A 25,753-nucleotide genomic window follows, 5' to 3' on the forward strand; every position below is an offset into this window, starting at 1 on the left:
GCCGTTCCTAGGATTGGAATTGATTGGATTGGATTGGACTGGTTTGCATTCGATGGGATTGGATGGAGTGGATTGGATTGGATTGGATTGGTTTGGATGCCGATCATTGGATTGGATCGGATTGGATTGGATGCCTTTTCTTGGATTGGATTGGATTGGATCGGAATGGATTGGATTGGATTGGACGGCGTTCCTTGGATTGGATTGGATAGGATTGGATTGGATAGGATTGGATTGCATTGGATTGGATTGCATGCCGTTCATTGGATTGGATTGGATTGGATTGGACAGGATTGGATTGGATTGGATTGGATTGAATGTCGTTCCTTAGATTGGATTGGATTAGATTGGATTGGATCGGATTGGTTTGGACTGGATTGCATTGCATTGGAATGGATTGGATGCCGTTCATTGGATTGGATTGTATTGGGTTGGATTGGATTGGTTCGGATTGGATTGGATTGGATTCGATTCGATTGGATGCCGTTCCTTTGATTGCATTTAGTTTCATTGGACTGGATTGGATTGGATTGGATTGAATGCCGTTCCATGGATTGGATTGGATTGGATTGGATTGGATTGGATGCCGTTCCTAGGATTGGAATTGATTGGATTGGATTGGACTGGTTTGCATTCGATGGGATTGGATGGAGTGGATTGGATTGGATTGGATTGGTTTGGATGCCGATCCTTGGATTGGATTGGATTGGATTGGATGCCGTTTCTTGGATTGGATTGGATTGGATCGGAATGGATTGGATTGGATTGGACGGCGTTCCTTGGATTGGATTGGAAAGGATTGGATTGCATTGGATTGGATTGCATGCCGTTCATTGGATTGGATTGGATTGGATTGGACAGGATTGGATTGGATTGGATTGGATTGAATGTCGTTCCTTAGATTGGATTGGATTAGATTGGATTGGATCGGATTGGTTTGGACTGGATTGCATTGCATTGGAATGGATTGGATGCCGTTCATTGGATTGGATTGTATTGGGTTGGATTGGATTGGTTCGGATTGGATTGGATTGGATTCGATTCGATTGGATGCCGTTCCTTTGATTGCATTTAGTTTCATTGGACTGGATTGGATTGGATTGGATTGAATGCCGTTCCATGGATTGGATTGGATTGGATTGGATTGGATTGGATGCCGTTCCTAGGATTGGAATTGATTGGATTGGATTGGACTGGTTTGCATTCGATGGGATTGGATGGAGTGGATTGGATTGGATTGGATTGGTTTGGATGCCGATCCTTGGATTGGATTGGATTGGATTGGATGCCGTTTCTTGGATTGGATTGGATTGGATCGGAATGGATTGGATTGGATTGGACGGCGTTCCTTGGATTGGATTGGAAAGGATTGGATTGCATTGGATTGGATTGCATGCCGTTCATTGGATTGGATTGGATTGGATTGGAGAGGATTGGATTGGATTGGATTGGATTGAATGTCGTTCCTTAGATTGGATTGGATTAGATTGGATTGGATTGGATCGGATTGGATTGGACTGGATTGCATTGCATTGGAATGGATTGGATGCCGTTCCTTGGATTGGATTGGCTCCGATTGGATTGGATTGGATTGGATTGGATTGGATTGGATTGGATTGGATTGGATTGGATTGGATGACGTTCATTGGATTGGATTGTATTGGGTTGGATTGGATTGGATTGGTTTGGATGCCGATCCTTCGACTGGATTGTATTGTATTGTATTGTATTGGATTGGATTGCATTGGGATGGATTTCATGCCGTTCCTTGGATTGGATTGGATTGAATGCCGTTCCTTGGATTGGATTGGATTGCATTGGATTGGATTGGATTGGATCCCGTTCCTTGGATTGGACTGGACTGGATTGGATTGGACTGGTTTGGATTCGATGGGATTGGATGGAGTGGATTGGATTGGATTGGATTGGTTTGGATGCCGATCCTTGGATTGGATTGGATTGGATTGGATGCCGTGTCTTGGATTGGATTGGATTGGATTGGATTGGATCGGATTGGATTGGTTTGGATTGGACGGCGTTCCTTGGATTGGATTGGATAGGATTGGATTGCATTGGATTGGATTGCATGCCGTTCATTGGATTGGATTGGATTGGATTGGACTGGATTGCATTGGATTGGATTGGATTGAATGTCGTTCCTTAGATTGGATTGGATTAGATTGGATTGGATTGGATCGGATTGGATTGGACTGGATTGCATTGCATTGGAATGGATTGGATGCCGTTCCTTGGATTGGATTGGATCCGATTGGATTGGATTGGATTGGATTGGATGCCGTTCATTGTATTGGATTGTATTGGGTTGGATTGGATTGGATTGGTTTGGATGCCGTTCCTTCGACTGGATTGTATTGTATTGTATTGTATTGTATTGGATTGGATTGGATTGGATTGCATTGGGATGGATTTCATGCCGTTCCTTGGATTGGATTGGATTGGCTTGGATTGGTTTGGATTGGATTGAATTGGATTGGAGTGGATTGGATGCCGTTCCTTGGATTGGATTGGATAGGATTGGATTAGATTGGATTCCGTTCCTCAGATTGGATTGGATTGGCTTGGTTTGGCTTGGATTGGATTGGATTGGATTGGATTGGATGCCGTTCCTTGGATTGGATTGGTTTGGATTGAATGACGTTCCTTCGATAGGACTGTATTGTATTGGATTGGATCGTATTGGATTGGATTGGATGGCAATGCATTGGATTGGATTGGATTGGATGCCGTTTCTTGGATTGGATTGGATTGGATTGGATTGGATTAGATTGGATGCCGTTCCTAGGATTGGAATTAATTCGATTGGATTGGATTGGGTTGGATCGGATTGGATTGGATTGGATGGCGTTCCTCAGATTGGATTGGATTGGCTTGGTTTGGCTTGGATTGGATTGGATTGGATTGGATTGGATGCCGGTCCTTGGATTGGATTGGTTTGGATTGAATGACGTTCCTTCGATAGGACTGTATTGTATTGGATTGGATCGTATTGGATTGGATTGGATGGCATTGCATTGGATTGGATTGGATTGGATGCCGTTTCGTGGATTGGATTGGATTGGATTGGATTAGATTGGATGCCGTTCCTAGGATTGGAATTGATTGGATTGGATTGGATAGGATCGGATTGCATTGGATTGGATTGGATGGCGTTCCTTAGATTGGATTGGATAGGATTAGATTGGATTGGATTGGATTGGGCTTGATTCCGTTCGTTGGATTGGATTGGATTGGAATGGATTGGTGTACTGCCGTTCCTTGAATTGGATTGGATTGGATTGGATTGGATGCCGTGGCTTGGATTGGATTGGATTGGATTGGATGCCGTTCCTGAGATTGCATTGGATTGGATTGGATTGGAATGGATTGCATTGGATTGGATTGGATTGGATGCCGTTCCTTGAATTGGGTTGTATTGGATTGGATTGGATTGTATTGAATTTGATTGGATCGGAGTTGATTTGATGCCGTTCCTTGGATGGGATTGGATTGGATCGGTTTGGATTCCATTGAATGCATTGGATGGCGATCCTTGGATTGGATTGGATTGGATTGGATTTGATGCCGTTCCTTGGTTTGGATTGGATTGGATTGGATTGGATTGAATGCCGTTCCTTTGATTGGATTGGATTGGATTGGATTGGATCGGATTGGATTGGATTGGATTGCATTGCATTGTATTGGATTAGATTGGTTGCCGTTTCGTGGATTGGATTGGATTGGATTGGATTGGATTGCATTGCATTGGATTGGATTGGATTGGATTCCGTTTCTTGGATTGGATTGGATTGGATTGAATCGGATTGGATTGGATTGGATTGGATTGGGGTGGATGCCGTTCGTTGGATTGGATTGGATTGGATTGGATTGGATTGGACTGGATTGGATTGGATTGGATTGGATTGAATGTCGTTCCTTAGATTGGATTGGATTCGATTGGATTGGATCGGATTGGATTGGACTGGATTGCATTGCATTGGATTGGATTGGATGCCGTTCATTGGATTGGATTGTATTGGGTTGGATTGGATTGGATTGGTTCGGATTGGATTGGATTGGATTGGATTCGATTGGATGCCGTTCCTTTGATTGCATTGAGTTTCATTGGACTGGATTGGATTGGATTGGATTGAATGCCGTTCCTTGGATTGGATTGTATTGTATTGAATGCCGTTTCTAGGATTGGAATTGATTGGATTGGATAGAATTGGATTGGATCGGATTGCATTGGATTGGATTGGATTGGATCCCGTTCCTTGGATTGGACTGGACTGGATTGGATTGGACTGGATTGGATTGGATGGGATTGGATTGGATCGGATTGGACGGCGTTCCTTGGATTGGATTTGATAGGATTGGATTGCATTGGATTGTATTGCATGCCGTTCATTGGATTGGATTGTATTGGATTGGACTGGATTGGATTGGATTGGATTGAATGTCGTTCCTTAGATTGGATTGGATTAGATTGGATTCGATCGGATTGGATTGGACTGGATTGCATTGCATTGGATTGGATTGGATGCCGTTCCTTGGATTGGATTGGATAGGATTGGATTGCATTGGATTGGATTGCATGCCGTTCATTGGATTGGATTGGATTGGATTGGACTGGATTGGATTGGATTGGATTGGATTGAATGTCGTTTCTTAGATTGGATTGGATTAGATTGGATTGGATCGGATTGGATTGGACTGGATTGCATTGCATTGGATTGGATTAGATGCCGTTCCTTGGATTGGATTGGCTCCGATTGGATTGGATTGGATGCCGTTCATTGGATTGGATTGTATTGGGTTGGATTGGATTGGTTTGGTTTGGATTGGATTGGATTGGATGCCGTTCCTTTGATTGCATTGGGTTTCATTGGACTGGATTGGATTGGATTGGATTGAATTCCGTTCCTTGGATTTGATTGGATTGGATTGGATGCCGTTCCTAGGATTGGAATTGATTGGATTGGATAGAATTGGATTGGATCGGATTGCATTGGATTGGATTGGATTGGATCCCGTTCCTTGGATTGGACTGGACTGGATTGGATTGGACTGGTTTGGATTGGATGGGATTGGATGGAGTGGATTGGATTGGATTGGATTGGTTTGGATGCCGATCCTTGGATTGGATTGGATTGGATTGGATGCCGTTTCTTGGATTGGATTGGATTGGATTGGATTGGATTGGGTTGGATTGGATCGGATTGCATTGCATTGGATTGGATTCGATGCCGTTCCTTGGATTGGATTGGCTCCGATTGGATTGGATTGGATTGGATGCCGTTCATTGGATTGGATTGTATTGGGTTGGATTGGATTGGTTTGGATTGGATTGGATTGGATTGGATGCCGTTCCTTTCATTGCATTGGGTTTCATTGGACTGGATTGGATTGGATTGGATTAAATTCCGTTCCTTGGATTTGATTGGATTGGATTGGATGCCGTTCCTAGGATTGGAATTGATTGGATTGGATAGAATTGGATTGGATCGGATTGCATTGGATTGGATTGGATTGGATCCCGTTCCTTGGATTGGACTGGACTGGATTGGATTGGACTGGTTTGGATTGGATGGGATTGGATGGAGTGGATTGGATTGGATTGGATTGGTTTGGATGCCGATCCTTGGATTGGATTGGATTGGATTGGATGCCGTTTCTTGGATTGGATTGGATTGGATTGGGTTGGATTGGATCGGATTGGATTGGATTGGATTGGATTGGATGGCGTTCCTTGGATTGGATTGGATAGGATTGGATTGCATTGGATTGGATTGGATTGGATTGGATTGGATGGTTTGGGATTGGATTGGAGTGGAGTGGATTCGATTGGATTGGATATGTTTGGATGCCGATCCTTGGATTGGATTGGATTGGATTGGATTGGAATGGATGCCGTTTCTTGGATTGGATTGGATTGGATTGGATTGGATTGGATCAGATTGGATTGGAAAGGATTGGATGGCGTTACTTGGATTGGATTGGATAGGATTAGATTGGATTCGATTGGATTGGGGAGGATGCCGTTCGTTGAATTGGATTGTATTGGTTTCGTTTAATGCCGTTCCTTGGATTGTATTGGATTGGATGCCGTTACTTTGATTGAATTGGATTGGATTGGGTTGCATTGGATTGGATGGCATGCCGTTCATTGGATGGATTGGATTTGATTGGATTGGATTGGATTGGATTGAATGCCGTTCCTTCGATGGATTGTATTGTATTGTATTGTATTGGATTGGATTGGATTGGATTGCATTGGTTTGGATTCGATTGTATTGGATTGGAGTGGATTGGATGCCGTTCCTTGGATTGGATTGAATAGGATTGGATTGGAATAGATTGGATGCCGTTCCTCAGATTGGACTGGATTGGCTTGGCTTGGCTTGGCTTGGATTGGATTGGATTGGATTCGATTGGATTGGATGCCGTTCCTTGGATTGGATTGGATTGGATTGGATTGGATTGGATTGGATGGCATTGCATTGGATTGGATTGCATTGGATTGGATGCCGTTTCTTGGATTCGATTGGATTGGATTGAATCGGATTGGATTCAATTGGATTGGATTGGATGGCGTTCCTTGGATTGGATTGGATAGGATTAGATTGGATTGGATTGGATTGGGCCGGATGCCGTTTGTTGGATTGGATTGGGTTGGTTTCATGCCGTTCCTTGGATTAGATTGGATTGGATTGGATTGGGCTGGATACCATTCGTTGGATTGGATTGGATTGGATTGGTTTCATGCCGTTCCTTGGATTAGATTGGCTTGGATTGGATTGGATTGGATTGGATTGGATTGGATTTGATTGGAAGCCGTTCCTTGAATTGGAATGGATTGGATTGGATCGGTTTGGATTGCATTGGATTGGATTGGATTGGATTGCGTTCCTTGGATTGGATTGGATAGGATTGGATTGCATTGGATTGGATTGCATGCCGTTCATTGGATTGGATTGGATTGGGTTGGATTGAATGTCGTTCCTTCGATTGGATTGGACTAGATTGGTTTGGATCGGATTGGATTGGACTGGATTGCATTGCATTGGATTGGATTGGATGCCGTTCCTTGGATTGGATTGGCTCCGATTGGGTTCGATTGGATTGGATTGGATGCCGTTCATTGGATTGGATTGTATTGGGTTGGATTGGATTGGATTGGATTCGATTGGATGCCGTTCCTTTGATTGCATTTAGTTTCATTGGACTGGATTGGATTGGATTGGATTGAATGCCGTTCCTTGGATTGTATTGGATTGGATTGGATTGGATTGGATGCCGTTCCTAGGATTGGAATTGATTGGATTGGATTGGACTGGTTTGGATTCGATGGGATTGGATGGAGTGGATTGGATTCGATTGGATTGGTTTGGATGCCGATCCTTGGATTTGATTGGATTGGATTGGATGCCGTTTCTTCGATTGGATTGGATTGGATTGGATCGGATTGGATTGGATTGGATTGGACGGCGTTCCTTGGATTGGATTGGATAGGATTGGATTGCATTGGATTGGATTGCATGCCGTTCATTGGATTGGATTGGATTGGACTGGATTGGATTGGATTGGTTTGGATTGAATGTCGTTCCTTAGATTGGATTGGATTAGATTGGATTGGATCGGATTGGATTGGACTGGATTGCATTGCATTGGAATGGATTGGATGCCGTTCCTTGGATTGGATTGGCTCCGATTGGATTGGATTGGATTGGATTGGATTGGATTGGTTTGGATGCCGATCCTTCGACTGGTTTGTATTGTATTGTATTGTATTGGATTGGATTGCATTGGGATGGATTTCATGCCGTTCCTTGGATTGGATTGGATTGAATGCCGTTCCTTGGACTGGATTGGATTGCATTGGATTGGATTGGATTGGATCCCGTTCCTTGGATTGGACTGGACTGGATTGGATTGGACTGGTTTGGATTCGATGGGATTGGATGGAGTGGATTGTATTGGACTGGATTGGTTTGGATGCCGATCCATGGATTGGATTGGATTGGATTGGATGCCGTTTCTTGAATTGGATTGGATTGGATTGGATCGGATTGGATTGGATTGGATTGGACGGCGTTCCTTGGATTGGATTGGATAGGATTGGATTGCATTGGATTGGATTGCATGCCGTTCATTGGATTGGATTGGATTGGATTGGATTGGACTGGATTGGATTGGATTGGATTGGATTGAATGTCGTTCCTTAGATTGGATTGGATTAGATTGGATTGGATCGGATTGGATTGGACTGGATTGCATTGCATTGGAATGGATTGGATGCCGTTCCTTGGATTGGATTGGCTCCGATTGGATTGGATTGGATTGGATTGGATTGGTTTGGATGCCAATCCTTCGACTGGTTTGTATTGTATTGTATTGTATTGGATTGGATTGCATTGGGATGGATTTCATGCCGTTCCTTGGATTGGATTGGATTGAATGCCGTTCCTTGGATTGGATTGGATTGCATTGGATTGGATTGGATTGGATCCCGTTCCTTGGATTGGACTGGACTGGATTGGATTGGACTGGTTTGGATTGGATGGGATTGGATGGAGTGGATTGGATTGGATTGGATTGGTTTGGATGCCGATCCTTGGATTGGATTGGATTGGATTGGATGCCGTTTCTTGGAATGGATTGGATTGGGTTGGATTGGATCGGATTGGATTGGCTTGGATTGGATTGGATTGGATTGGATGGCGTTCCTTGGAATGGATTGGATAGAATTGGATTGCATTGGATTGGATTGGATTGGATTGGATTGGATGGGATGGGATTGGAGTGGAGTGGATTGGATTGGATTGGATATGTTTGGATGCCGATCCTTGGATTGGATTGGATTGGATTGGATGCCGTTTCTTGGATTGGATTGGATTGGATTGGATTGGATCGGATTGGATTGGAATGTATTGGATGGCGTTCCTTGGATTGGATTGGATTGGATTGCATTGGATTGGATTGGATTGGATTGGATTGGATGGGATGGGATTGGAGTGGAGTGGATTCGATTGGATTGGATATGTTTGGATGCCGATCCTTGGATTGGATTGGATTGGATGCCGTTTCTTGGATTGGATTGGATTGGATTGGATTGGATCGGATTGGATTGGAATGGATTGGATGGCGTTCCTTGGATTGGATTGGATTGGATTAGATTGGATTGGATTGGATTCGGGAGGATGCCGTTCGTTGGATTGGATTGGATTGGTTTGGTTTAATGCCGTTCCTTGGATTGGATTGGATTGGATGCCGTTACTTTGATTGAATTGGATTGGATTGGGTTGCATTGGATTGGATGGCATGCCGTTCATTGGATGGATTGGATTTGATTGGATTGGATTGGATTGAATGCCGTTCCTTCGACTGGATTGTATTTTATTGTATTGGATTGAATTGGATTGGATTGGATTGGATTGGATTGGTTTGGATTCCATTGTATTGGATTGGAGTGGATTGGATGCCGTTCCTTGGATTGGATTGAATAGGATTGGATTGGAATAGATTGGATGCCGTTCCTCAGATTGGACTGGATTGGCTTGGCTTGGCTTGGCTTGGATAGGATTGGATTGGATTCGATTTGATTGGATGCCGTTCCTTGGATTGGATTGGATTGGATTGGATTGGATTGGATTGGGGTGGATGCCGTTCGTTGGATTGGATTGGATTGGATTGGATTGAACTGGATTGGATTGGATTGGATTGGATTGAATGTCGTTCCTTAGATTGGATTGGATTCGATTGGATTGGATCGGATTGGATTGGACTGGATTGCATTGCATTGAATTGGATTGGATGCCGTTCATTGGATTGGATTGTATTGGGTTGGATTGTATTGGATTGGTTCGGATTGGATTGGATTGGATTGGATTCGATTGGATTTGATTGGAAGCCGTTCCTTGAATTGGAATGGATTGGATTGGATCGGTTTGGATTGCATTGGATTGGATTGGATTGGATTGCGTTCCTTGGATTGGATTGGATAGGATTGGATTGCATTGGATTGGATTGCATGCCGTTCATTGGATTGGATTGGATTGGGTTGGATTGAATGTCGTTCCTTCGATTGGATTGGACTAGATTGGTTTGGATCGGATTGGATTGGACTGGATTGCATTGCATTGGATTGGATTGGATGCCGTTCCTTGGATTGGATTGGCTCCGATTGGGTTCGATTGGATTGGATTGGATGCCGTTCATTGGATTGGATTGTATTGGGTTGGATTGGATTGGATTGGATTCGATTGGATGCCGTTCCTTTGATTGCATTTAGTTTCATTGGACTGGATTGGATTGGATTGGATTGAATGCCGTTCCTTGGATTGTATTGGATTGGATTGGATTGGATTGGATGCCGTTCCTAGGATTGGAATTGATTGGATTGGATTGGACTGGTTTGGATTCGATGGGATTGGATGGAGTGGATTGGATTCGATTGGATTGGTTTGGATGCCGATCCTTGGATTTGATTGGATTGGATTGGATGCCGTTTCTTCGATTGGATTGGATTGGATTGGATCGGATTGGATTGGATTGGATTGGACGGCGTTCCTTGGATTGGATTGGATAGGATTGGATTGCATTGGATTGGATTGCATGCCGTTCATTGGATTGGATTGGATTGGACTGGATTGGATTGGATTGGTTTGGATTGAATGTCGTTCCTTAGATTGGATTGGATTAGATTGGATTGGATCGGATTGGATTGGACTGGATTGCATTGCATTGGAATGGATTGGATGCCGTTCCTTGGATTGGATTGGCTCCGATTGGATTGGATTGGATTGGATTGGATTGGATTGGTTTGGATGCCGATCCTTCGACTGGTTTGTATTGTATTGTATTGTATTGGATTGGATTGCATTGGGATGGATTTCATGCCGTTCCTTGGATTGGATTGGATTGAATGCCGTTCCTTGGACTGGATTGGATTGCATTGGATTGGATTGGATTGGATCCCGTTCCTTGGATTGGACTGGACTGGATTGGATTGGACTGGTTTGGATTCGATGGGATTGGATGGAGTGGATTGTATTGGACTGGATTGGTTTGGATGCCGATCCATGGATTGGATTGGATTGGATTGGATGCCGTTTCTTGAATTGGATTGGATTGGATTGGATCGGATTGGATTGGATTGGATTGGACGGCGTTCCTTGGATTGGATTGGATAGGATTGGATTGCATTGGATTGGATTGCATGCCGTTCATTGGATTGGATTGGATTGGATTGGATTGGACTGGATTGGATTGGATTGGATTGGATTGGATTGAATGTCGTTCCTTAGATTGGATTGGATTAGATTGGATTGGATCGGATTGGATTGGACTGGATTGCATTGCATTGGAATGGATTGGATGCCGTTCCTTGGATTGGATTGGCTCCGATTGGATTGGATTGGATTGGATTGGATTGGTTTGGATGCCAATCCTTCGACTGGTTTGTATTGTATTGTATTGTATTGGATTGGATTGCATTGGGATGGATTTCATGCCGTTCCTTGGATTGGATTGGATTGAATGCCGTTCCTTGGATTGGATTGGATTGCATTGGATTGGATTGGATTGGATCCCGTTCCTTGGATTGGACTGGACTGGATTGGATTGGACTGGTTTGGATTGGATGGGATTGGATGGAGTGGATTGGATTGGATTGGATTGGTTTGGATGCCGATCCTTGGATTGGATTGGATTGGATTGGATGCCGTTTCTTGGAATGGATTGGATTGGGTTGGATTGGATCGGATTGGATTGGCTTGGATTGGATTGGATTGGATTGGATGGCGTTCCTTGGAATGGATTGGATAGAATTGGATTGCATTGGATTGGATTGGATTGGATTGGATTGGATGGGATGGGATTGGAGTGGAGTGGATTGGATTGGATTGGATATGTTTGGATGCCGATCCTTGGATTGGATTGGATTGGATTGGATGCCGTTTCTTGGATTGGATTGGATTGGATTGGATTGGATCGGATTGGATTGGAATGTATTGGATGGCGTTCCTTGGATTGGATTGGATTGGATTGCATTGGATTGGATTGGATTGGATTGGATTGGATGGGATGGGATTGGAGTGGAGTGGATTCGATTGGATTGGATATGTTTGGATGCCGATCCTTGGATTGGATTGGATTGGATGCCGTTTCTTGGATTGGATTGGATTGGATTGGATTGGATCGGATTGGATTGGAATGGATTGGATGGCGTTCCTTGGATTGGATTGGATTGGATTAGATTGGATTGGATTGGATTCGGGAGGATGCCGTTCGTTGGATTGGATTGGATTGGTTTGGTTTAATGCCGTTCCTTGGATTGGATTGGATTGGATGCCGTTACTTTGATTGAATTGGATTGGATTGGGTTGCATTGGATTGGATGGCATGCCGTTCATTGGATGGATTGGATTTGATTGGATTGGATTGGATTGAATGCCGTTCCTTCGACTGGATTGTATTTTATTGTATTGGATTGAATTGGATTGGATTGGATTGGATTGGATTGGTTTGGATTCCATTGTATTGGATTGGAGTGGATTGGATGCCGTTCCTTGGATTGGATTGAATAGGATTGGATTGGAATAGATTGGATGCCGTTCCTCAGATTGGACTGGATTGGCTTGGCTTGGCTTGGCTTGGATAGGATTGGATTGGATTCGATTTGATTGGATGCCGTTCCTTGGATTGGATTGGATTGGATTGGATTGGATTGGATTGGGGTGGATGCCGTTCGTTGGATTGGATTGGATTGGATTGGATTGAACTGGATTGGATTGGATTGGATTGGATTGAATGTCGTTCCTTAGATTGGATTGGATTCGATTGGATTGGATCGGATTGGATTGGACTGGATTGCATTGCATTGAATTGGATTGGATGCCGTTCATTGGATTGGATTGTATTGGGTTGGATTGTATTGGATTGGTTCGGATTGGATTGGATTGGATTGGATTCGATTGGATGCCGTTCCTTTGATTGCATTGAGTTTCATTGGACTGGATTGGATTGGATTGGATTGAATGCCGTTCCTTGGATTGGATTGGATTGGATTGAATTCCGTTCCTAGGATTGGAATTGATTGGATTGGATAGAATTGGATTGGATCGGATTGCATTGGATTGGATTGGATTGGATCCCGTTCCTTGGATTGGACTGGACTGGATTGGATTGGACTGGATTGGATTGGATGGGATTGGATGGAGTGGATTGGATTGGATTGGATTGCTTTGGATGCCGATCCTTGGATTGGATTGGATTGGATTGGATGCCGTTTCTTGGATTGGATTGGATTGGATTGGATTGGATCGGATTGGATTGGATTGGACGGCGTTCCTTGGATTGGATTGGATAGGGTTGGATTGCATTGGATTGGATTGCATGCCGTTCATTGGATTGGATTGGATTGGATTGGACTGGATTGGATTGGGTTGGATTGAATGTCGTTCCTTAGATTGGATTGGATTAGATTGGATTCGATCGGATTGGATTGGACTGGATTGCATTGCATTGGATTGGATTGGATGCCGTTCCTTGGATTGGATTGGATAGGATTGGATTGCATTGGATTGGATTGCATGCCGTTCATTGGATTGGATTGGATTGGATTGGACTGGATTGGATTGGATTGGATTGGATGAATGTCGTTCCTTAGATTGGATTGGATTAGATTGGATTGGATCGGATTGGATTGGACTGGATTGCATTGCATTGGATTGGATTAGATGCCGTTCCTTGGATTGGATTGGCTCCGATTGGATTGGATTGGATTGGATTGGATGCCGTTCATTGGATTGGATTGTATTGGGTTGGATTGGATTGGTTTGGTTTGGATTGGATTGGATTGGATTGGATGCCGTTCCTTTGATTGCATTGGGTTTCATTGGACTGGATTGGATTGGATTGGATTGAATTCTGTTTCTTGGATTTGATTGGATTGGATTCGATGCCGTTCCTAGGATTGGAATTGATTGGATTGGATAGAATTGGATTGGATCGGATTGCACTGGATTGGATTGGATTGGATCCCGTTCCTTGGATCGGACTGGACTGGATTGGATTGGACTGGTTTGGATTCGATGGGATTGGATGGAGTGGATTGGATTGGATTGGATTGGTTTGGATGCCGATCCTTGGATTGGATTGGATTGGATTGGATGCCGTTTCTTGGATTGGATTGGATTGGATTGGATTGGATCGGATTGGATTGGATTGGATTGGACGGCGTTCCTTGGATTGGATTGGATAGGATTGGATTGCATTGGATTGGATTGCATGCCGTTCATTGGATTGGATTGGATTGGATTGGACTGGATTGGATTGGATTGGATTGGATTGAATGTCGTTCCTTAGATTGGATTGGATTAGATTGGATTGGATCGGATTGGATTGGACTGGATTGCATTGCATTGGAATGGATTGGATGCCGTTCCTTGGATTGGATTGGATCCGATTGGATTGGATTGGATTGGATTGGATTGGATTGGATTGGATTGGATGCCGTTCATTGGATTGGATTGTATTGGGTTGGATTGGACTGGATTGGTTTGGATGCCGATCCTTCGACTGGATTGTATTGTATTGTATTGGATTGGATTGCATTGGGATGGCTTTCATGCCGTTCCTTGGATTGGATTGGATTGGCTTGGATTGGTTTGGATTGGATTGAATTGGATTGGAGTGGATTGGATGCCGTTCCTTGGATTGGATTGGATAGGATTGGATAAGATTGGATTCCGTTCCTCAGATTGGACTGGATTGGCTTGGTTTGGCTTGGATTGGATTGGATTGGATTGGATTGGATGCCGTTCCTTGGATTGGATTGGTTTGAATTGGAGGACGTTCCTTCGATAGGACTGTATTGTATTGGATTGGATCGTATTGGATTGGATTGGATGGCATTGCATTGGATTGGATTGGATTGGATTGGATGCCGTTTCTTGGATTGGATTGGATTGGATTGGATTGGATTGGATTAGATTGGATGCCGTTCCTAGGATTGGAATTGATTGGATTGGATTGGATTGGATCGGATTGCATTTGATTGGATTGGATTGGATGGCGTTCCTTAGATTGGATTGGATAGGATTAGATTGTATTGTATTGGATTGGGCTTGATTCCGTTCGTTGGATTGGATTGGATTGGAATGGATTGGTTTACTGCCGTTCCTTGAATTGGATTGGATTGGATTGGATTGGATGCCGTGACTTGGATTGGATTGGATTGGATTGGATGCCGTTCCTTAGATTGCATTGGATTGGATTGGATTGGAATGGATTGCATTGGATTGGATTGGATTGGATGCCGTTCCTTGAATTGGGTTGTATTGGATTGGATTGGATTGTATTGAATTTGATTGGATCGGAGTTGATTTGATGCCGTTCCTTGGATAGGATTGGATTGGATTGGATCGGTTTGGATTCCATTGGATTGCATTGGATGGCGATCCTTGGATTGGATTGGATAGGATTGGATTGCATTGGATTGGATTGCATGCCGTTCATTGGATTGGATTGGATTGGATTTGATGCCGTTTCGTGGATTGGATTGGATTGGATTGGATTGCATTGCATTGGATTGGATTGGATTGGATGCCGTTTCCTGGATTGGATTGGACTGGATTGAATCGGATTGGATTGGATTGGATTGGATTGGGGTGGATGCCGTTCGTTGGATTGGATTGGATTGGATTGGACTGGATTGGATTGCATTGGATTGGATTGGATGCCGTTCATTGGATTGGATTGTATTGGGTTGGGTTGGATTGGATTGGATTGGTTCGGATTGGATTGGATTGGATTGGATTGGATTGGATTGGATTGGATTGGATGCCGTTCATTGGATTGGATTGTATTGGGTTGGACTGGATTGGATTGGATTGGATTGAATGTCGTTCCTTAGATTGGATTGGATTAGATTGGATTGGATCGGATTGGATTGGACTGGATTGCATTGCATTGGAATGGATTGGATGCCGTTCCTTGGATTGGATTGGATCCGATTGGATTGGATTGGATTGGATTGGATGCCGTTCATTGGATTGGATTGTATTGGGTTGGATTGGATTGGATTGGTTTGGATGCCGATCATTCGACTGGATTTCATTGTATTGTATTGTATTGGATTGAATTGCATTGGGATGGATTTCATGCCGTTCCTTGGATTGGATTGGATTGGCTTGGATTGGTTTGGATTGGATTGGATTGAATTGGATTGGAGTGGATTGGATGCTGTTCCTTGGATTGGATTGGATTGGTTTGGATTAGATTGGATTCCGTTCCTCAGATTGGATTGGATTGGCTTGGTTTGGCTTGGATTGGATTGGATTGGATTGTATTGGATGCCGTTCCTTGGATTGGATTGGTTTGGATTGAATGACGTTCCTTCGATAGGACTGTATTGTATTGGATTGGATCGTATTGGATTGGATTGGATGGCATTGCATTGGATTGGATTGGATTGGATGCCGTTTCTTGGATTGGATTGGATTGGATTGGATTGGATTGGATTGGATTAGATTGGATGCCGTTCCTAGGATTGGAATTGATTGGATTGGATTGGATTGGATCGGATTGCATTGGATTGGATTGGATTGGATGGCGTTCCTTAGATTGGATTGGATAGGATTATATTGGATTGGATTGGATTGGGCTTGATTCCGTTCGTTGGATTGGATTGGATTGGAATGGATTGGTTTACTGCCGTTCCTTGAATTGGATTGGATTGGATTGGATTGGATGCCGTGACTTGGATTGGATTGGATTGGATTGGATGCCGTTCCTTAGATTGCATTGGACTGGATTGGATTGGAATGGATTGCATTGGATTGGATTGGATTGGATGCCGTTCCTTGAATTGGGTTGTATTGGATTGGATTGGATTGTATTGAATTTGATTGGATCGGAGTTGATTTGATGCCGTTGCTTGGATGGGATTGGATTGGATTGGATAGGATTGGATTGCATTGGATTGGATTGCATGCCGTTCATTGGATTGGATTGGATTGGATTGGATTGGATTTGATGCCGTTCCTTGGATTGGATTGGATTGGATTGGATTGGATTGAATGCCGTTCCTTAGATTGGATTGGATTCGATTGGATTGGATCGGATTGGATTGGACTGGATTGCATTGCATTGGATTGGATTGGATGCCGTTCATTGGATTGGATTGTATTGGGTTGGATTGGATTGGATTGGTTCGGATTGGATTGGATTCGATTGGATTCGATTGGATGCCGTTCCTTTGATTGCATTGAGTTTCATTGGACTGGATTGGATTGGATTGGATTGAATGCCGTTCCTTGGATTGGATTGGATTGGATTGGATTGGATCGGATTGGATTGGACTGGATTGCATTGCATTGGATTGGATTGGATGCCGTTCATTGGATTGGATTGTATTGGGTTGGATTGGATTGGATTGGTTCGGATTGGATTGGATTCGATTGGATTCGATTGGATGCCGTTCCTTTGATTGCATTGAGTTTCATTGGACTGGATTGGATTGGATTGGATTGAATGCCGTTCCTTGGATTGGATTGGATTGGATTGGATTGAATTCCGTTCCTAGGATTGGAATTGATTGGATTGGATAGAATTGGATTGGATCGGATTGCATTGGATTGGATTGGATTGGATCCCGTTCCTTGGATTGGACTGGACTGGATTGGATTGGATTGGATTGGATTGGATTGGATGCCGTTCATTGGATTGGATGGTATTGGGTTGGATTGGATTGGATTGGTTTGGATGCCGATCCTTCGACTGGATTGTATTGTATTGTATTGTATTGGATTGGATTGGATTGCATTGGGATAGATTTCATGCCGTTCCTTGGATTGGATTGGGTTGAATGCCGTTCCTTGGATTGGATTGGATTGCATTGGATTGGATTGTATTGGATCCCGTTCCTTGGATTGGACTGGATTGGATTGGATTGGACTGGTTTGGATTCGATGGGATTGGACGGAGTGGATTGGATTGGATTGGATTGGTTTGGATGCCGATCCTTGGATTGGATTGGATTGGATTGGATGCCGTGTCTTGGATTGGATTGGATTGGATTGGATTGGATTGGATCGGATTGGATTGGTTTGGATTGGACGGCGTTCCTTGGATTGGATTGGATAGGATTGGATTGCATTGGATTGGATTGCATGCCGTTCATTGGATTGGATTGAATTGGATTGGACTGGATTGGATTGGATTGGATTGGATTGAATGTCGTTCCTTAGATTGGATTGGATTAGATTGGATTGGATCGGATTGGATTGGACTGGATTGCATTGCATTGGAATGGATTGGATGCCGTTCCTTGGATTGGATTGGATCCGATTGGATTGGATTGGATTGGATGCCGTTCATTGGATTGGATTGTATTGGGTTGGATTGGATTGGATTGGCTTGGATGCCGATCCTTCGACTGGATTGAATTGTATTGTATTGTATTGGATTGGATTGGATTGGATTGCATTGGGATGGATTTCATGCCGTTCCTTGGATTGGATTGGATTGGCTTGGATTGGTTTGGATTGGATTGAATTGGATTGGAGTGGATTGGATGCCGTTCCTTGGATTGGATTGGATAGGATTGGATTAGATTGGATTCCGTTCCTCAGATTGGATTGGATTGGCTTGGTTTGGCTTGGATTGGATTGGATTGGATTGGATTGGATGCCGTTCCTTGGATTGGATTGGTTTGGATTGAAGGACGTTCCTTCGATAGGACTGTATTGTATTGGATTGGATCGTATTGGATTGGATTGGATGGCATTGCATTGGATTGGATTGGATTGGATTGGATGCCGTTTCTTGGATTGGATTGGATTGGATTGGATTAGATTGGATGCCGTTCCTAGGATTGGAATTGATTGGATTGGATTGGAGTGGATTGGATTGCATTTGATTGGATTGGATTGGATGACGTTCCTTAGATTGGATTGGATAGGATTAGATTGGATTGTATTGGCTTGGGCTTGATTCCGGTCGTTGGATTGGATTGGATTGGAATGGATTGGTTTACTGCCGTTCCTTGAATTGGATTGGATTGGATTGGATTGGATGCCGTGACTTGGATTGGATTGGATTGGATGCCGTTCCTTAGATTGCATTGGATTGGATTGGATTGGAATGGATTGCATTGGATTGGATTGGATTGGATGCCGTTCCTTGGATTGGATTGGATCCGATTGGATTGGATTGGATTGGATTGGATGCCGTTCATTGGATTGGATTGTATTGGGTTGGATTGGATTGGATTGGTTTGGATGCCGATCATTCGACTGGATTTCATTGTATTGTATTGTATTGGATTGTATTGCATTGGGATGGATTTCATGCCGTTCCTTGGATTGGATTGGATTGGCTTGGATTGGTTTGGATTGGATTGGATTGAATTGGATTGGAGTGGATTGGATGCTGTTCCTTGGATTGGATTGGATTGGTTTGGATTAGATTGGATTCCGTTCCTCAGATTGGATTGGATTGGCTTGGTTTGGCTTGGATTGGATTGGATTGGATTGTATTGGATGCCGTTCCTTGGATTGGATTGGATTGGATTGGATTGGATTAGATTGGATGCCGTTCCTAGGATTGGAATTAATTCGATTGGATTGGATTGGGTTGGATCGGATTGGATTGGATTGGATGGCGTTCCTCAGATTGGATTGGATTGGCTTGGTTTGGCTTGGATTGGATTGGATTGGATTGGATTGGATGCCGGTCCTTGGATTGGATTGGTTTGGATTGAATGACGTTCCTTCGATAGGACTGTATTGTATTGGATTGGATCGTATTGGATTGGATTGGATGGCATTGCATTGGATTGGATTGGATTGGATGCCGTTTCTTGGATTGGATTGGATTGGATTGGATTGGATTGGATTGGATTAGATTGGATGCCGTTCCTAGGATTGGAATTGATTGGATTGGATTGGATTGGATCGGATTGCATTGGATTGGATTGGATTGGATGGCGTTCCTTAGATTGGATTGGATAGGATTATATTGGATTGGATTGGATTGGGCTTGATTCCGTTCGTTGGATTGGATTGGATTGGAATGGATTGGTTTACTGCCGTTCCTTGAATTGGATTGGATTGGATTGGATTGGATGCCGTGACTTGGATTGGATTGGATTGGATTGGATGCCGTTCCTTAGATTGCATTGGACTGGATTGGATTGGAATGGATTGCATTGGATTGGATTGGATTGGATGCCGTTCCTTGAATTGGGTTGTATTGGATTGGATTGGATTGTATTGAATTTGATTGGATCGGAGTTGATTTGATGCCGTTGCTTGGATGGGATTGGATTGGATTGGATAGGATTGGATTGCATTGGATTGGATTGCATGCCGTTCATTGGATTGGATTGGATTGGATTGGATTGGATTTGATGCCGTTCCTTGGATTGGATTGGATTGGATTGGATTGGATTGAATGCCGTTCCTTAGATTGGATTGGATTGGATTGGATTGGATCGGATTGGATTGGATTGGATTGCATTGCATTGGATTGGATTGGATTCGTTGCCGTTTCGTGGATTGGATTGGATTGGATTGGATTGGATTGCATTGCATTGGATTGGATTGGATTGGATGCCGTTTCCTGGATTGGATTGGATTGGATTGAATCGGATTGGATTGTATTGGATTGGATTGGGGTGGATGCCGTTCGTTGGATTTGATTGGATTGGATTGGACTGGATTGGATTGGATTGGATTGGATTGAATGTCGTTCCTTAGATTGGATTGGATTCGATTGGATTGGATCGGATTGGATTGGACTGGATTGCATTGCATTGGATTGGATTGGATGCCGTTCATTGGATTGGATTGTATTGGGTTGGATTGGATTGGATTGGTTCGGATTGGATTGGATTCGATTGGATTCGATTGGATGCCGTTCCTTTGATTGCATTGAGTTTCATTGGACTGGATTGGATTGGATTGAATGCCGTTCCTTGGATTGGATTGGATTGGATTGGATTGAATGCCGTTCCTAGGATTGGAATTGATTGGATTGGATAGAATTGGATTGGATCGGATTGCATTGGATTGGATTGGATTGGATCCCGTTCCTTGGATTGGACTGGACTGGATTGGATTGGATTGGATTGGATTGGATTGGATGCCGTTCATTGGATTGGATGGTATTGGGTTGGATTGGATTGGATTGGTTTGGATGCCGATCCTTCGACTGGATTGTATTGTATTGTATTGTATTGGATTGGATTGGATTGCATTGGGATAGATTTCATGCCGTTCCTTGGATTGGATTGGGTTGAATGCCGTTCCTTGGATTGGATTGGATTGCATTGGATTGGATTGTATTGGATCCCGTTCCTTGGATTGGACTGGATTGGATTGGATTGGACTGGTTTGGATTCGATGGGATTGGACGGAGTGGATTGGATTGGATTGGATTGGTTTGGATGCCGATCCTTGGATTGGATTGGATTGGATTGGATGCCGTGTCTTGGATTGGATTGGATTGGATTGGATTGGATTGGATCGGATTGGATTGGTTTGGATTGGACGGCGTTCCTTGGAATTGATTGGATAGGATTGGATTGCATTGGATTGGATTGCATGCCGTTCATTGGATTGGATTGATTTGGATTGGACTGGATTGGATTGGATTGGATTGGATTGAATGTCGTTCCTTAGATTGGATTGGATTAGATTGGATTGGATCGGATTGGATTGGACTGGATTGCATTGCATTGGAATGGATTGGATGCCGTTCCTTGGATTGGATTGGATCCGATTGGATTGGATTGGATTGGATGCCGTTCATTGGATTGGATTGTATTGGGTTGGATTGGATTGGATTGGCTTGGATGCCGATCCTTCGACTGGATTGAATTGTATTGTATTGTATTGGATTGGATTGCATTGGGATGGATTTCATGCCGTTCCTTGGATTGGATTGGATTGGCTTGGATTGGTTTGGATTGGATTGAATTGGATTGGAGTGGATTGGATGCCGTTCCTTGGATTGGATTGGATAGGATTGGATTAGATTGGATTCCGTTCCTCAGATTGGATTGGATTGGCTTGGTTTGGCTTGGATTGGATTGGATTGGATTGGATTGGATGCCGTTCCTTGGATTGGATTGGTTTGGATTGAAGGACGTTCCTTCGATAGGACTGTATTGTATTGGATTGGATCGTATTGGATTGGATTGGATGGCATTGCATTGGATTGGATTGGATTGGATTGGATGCCGTTTCTTGGATTGGATTGGATTGGATTGGATTGGATTAGATTGGATGCCGTTCCTAGGATTGGAATTGATTGGATTGGATTGGAGTGGATTGGATTGCATTTGATTGGATTGTATTGGATGGCGTTCCTTAGATTGGATTGGATAGGATTAGATTGGATTGTATTGGCTTGGGCTTGATTCCGGTCGTTGGATTGGATTGGATTGGAATGGATTGGTTTACTGCCGTTCCTTGAATTGGATTGGATTGGATTGGATGCCGTGACTTGGATTGGATTGGATTGGATGCCGTTCCTTAGATTGCATTGGATTGGATTGGATTGGAATGGATTGCATTGGATTGGATTGGATTGGATGCCGTTCCTTGAATTGGGTTGTATTGGATTGGATTGGATTGTATTGAATTTGATTGGATCGGAGTTGATTTGATGCCGTTTCTTGGATAGGATTGGATTGGATTGGATCGGTTTGGATTCCATTGGATTGCATTGGATGGCGATCCTTGGATTGGATTGGATAGTGTTGGATTGCATTGGATTGGATTGCATGCCGTTCATTGGATTGGATTGGATTGGATTGGATTTGATGCCGTTCCTTGTATTGGATTGGATTGGATTGGATTGAATGCCGTTTCGTGGATTGGATTGGATTGGATTGCATTGCATTGGATTGGATTGGATTGGATGCCGTTTCTTGGATTGGATTGGATTGGATTGGATTGAATCGGATTGGATTGGATTGGATTGGATTGGGGTGGATGCCGTTCGTTGGATTGGATTGGATTGGATTGGACTGGATTGGATTGGATTGGATTGGATTGAATGTCGTTCCTTAGATTGTATTGGATTCGATTGGATTGGATCGGATTGGATTGGACTGGATTGCATTGCATTCGATTGGATTGGATGCCGTTCATTGGATTGGATTGTATTGGGTTGGATTGGATTGGATTGGTTCGGATTGGATTGGATTGGATTGGTTTGCATTCGATTGGATGCCGTTCGTTTGATTGCATTGAGTTTCATTGGACTGGATTGGATTGGGTAGGATTGAATGCCGTTCCTTGGATTGGATTGGATTGGATTGAATGCCGTTCCTAGGATTGGAATTGATTGGATTGGATAGAATTGGATTGGATCGGATTGCATTGGATTGGATTGGATTGGATCCCGTTCCTTGGATTGGACTGGACTGGATTGGATTGGACTGGATTGGATTGGATGGGATTGGATGGAGTGGAATGGATTGGATTGGATTGCTTTGGATGCCGATCCTTTGATTGGATTGGATTGGATTGGATTGGATGCCGTTTCTTGGATTCGATTGGATTGGATTGGATTGGATCGGATTGGATTGGATTGGATTGGACGGCGTTCCTTGGATTGGATTGGATAGGATTGGATTGCATTGGATTGGATTGGACTGGATTGGATTGGATTGGATTGAATGTCGTTCCTTAGATTGGATTTGATTAGATTGGATTCGATCGGATTGGATTGGACTGGATTGCATTGCATTGGATTGGATTGGATGCCGTTCCTTGGATTGGATTGGATAGGATTGGATTGCATTGGATTGGATTGCATGCCGTTCATTGGATTGGATTGGATTGGATTGGACTGGATTGGATTGGATTGGATTGGATTGAATGTCGTTCCTTAGATTGGATTGGATTAGATTGGATTGGATCGGATTGGATTGGACTGGATTGCATTGCATTGGATTGGATTAGATGCCGTTCCTTGGATTGGATTGGCTCCGATTGGATTGGATTGTATTGGATTGGATGCCGTTCATTGGATTGGATTGTATTGGGTTGGATTGTATTGGTTTAGTTTGGATTGGATTGGATTGGATGCCGTTCCTTTGATTGCATTGGTTTTCATTGCACTGGATTGGATTGGATTGGATTGAATTCCGTTCCTTGGATTTGATTGGATTGGATTGGATGCCGTTCCTTGGATTGGAATTGATTGGATTGGATAGAATTGGATTGGATCGGATTGCATTGGATTGGATTGGATTGGATCCCGTTCCTTGGATTGGACTGGACTGGATTGGATTGGACTCGTTTGGATTGGATGGGATTGGATGGAGTGGATTGGATTGGATTGGATTGGTTTGGATGCCGATCCTTGGATTGGATTGGATTGGATTGGATGCCGTTTCTTGGATTGGATTGGATTGGATTGGGTTGGGTTGGATTGGATCGGATTGGATTGGATTGGATTGGATTGGATGGCGTTCCTTGGAATGGATTGGATAGAATTGGATTGCATTGGATTGGATTGGATTGGATTGGATGGGATGGGATTGGAGTGGAGTGGATTCGATTGGATTGGATATGTTTGGATGCCGATCCTTGGATGGGATTGGATTGGATTGGATTGGATGCCGTTTCTTGGATTGGATTGGATTGGATTGGATCGGATTGGATTGGAATGGATTGGATGGCGTTCCTTGGATTGGATTGGATTGGATTGGATTGCATTGGATTGGATTGGATTGGATTGGATGGGATGGGATGGGAGTGGAGTGGATTCGATTGGATTGGATATGTTTGGATGCCGATCCTTGGATTGGATTGGATTGGATTGGATGCCGTTTCTTGGATTGGATTGGATTGGATTGGATTGGATTGGATCGGATTGGATTGGAATGGATTGGATGGCGTTCCTTGGATTGGATTGGATTGGATTAGATTGGATTGGATTGGATTGGGGAGGATGCCGTTCGTTGGATTGGATTGGATTGGTTTGGTTTAATGCCGTTCCTTGGATTGGATTGGATTGGATGCCGTTACTTTGATTGAATTGGATTGGATTGGGTTGCATTGGATTGGATGGCATGCCGTTCATTGGATGGATTGGATTTGATTGGATTGGATTGGATTGGATTGAATGCCTTTCCTTCGACTGGATTGTATTTTACTGTATTGGATTGGATTGGATTGGATTGGATTGGATTGCATTGGTTTGGATTCGATTGTATTGGATTGGAGTGGATTGGATGCCGTTCCTTGGATTGGATTGAATAGGATTGGATTGGAATAGATTGGATGCCGTTCCTCAGATTGGACTGGATTGGCTTGGCTTGGCTTGGCTTGGATTGGATTGGATTGGATTCGATTTGATTGGATGCCGTTCCTTGTATTGGATTGGATTGGATTGGATTGGGGTGAATGCCGTTCGTTGGATTGGATTGGATTGGACTGGATTGGATTGGATTGGATTGGATTGAATGTCGTTCCTTAGATTGGATTGGATTCGATTGGATTGGATCGGATTGGATTGGACTGGATTGCATTGCATTGGATTGGATTGGATGCCGTTCATTGGATTGGATTGTATTGGGTTGGATTGGATTGGTTCGGTTCGGATTGGATTGGATTGCATTGGATTCGATTGGATGCCGTTCCTTTGATTGCATTGAGTTTCATTGGACTGGATTGGATTGGATTGGATTGAATGCCGTTCCTTGGATTGGATTGGATTGGATTGAATGCCG

Source organism: Mustelus asterias, chromosome 23 (genome assembly GCF_964213995.1).
Source record: "Mustelus asterias chromosome 23, sMusAst1.hap1.1, whole genome shotgun sequence".
Lineage (NCBI taxonomy): Eukaryota > Metazoa > Chordata > Chondrichthyes > Carcharhiniformes > Triakidae > Mustelus > Mustelus asterias.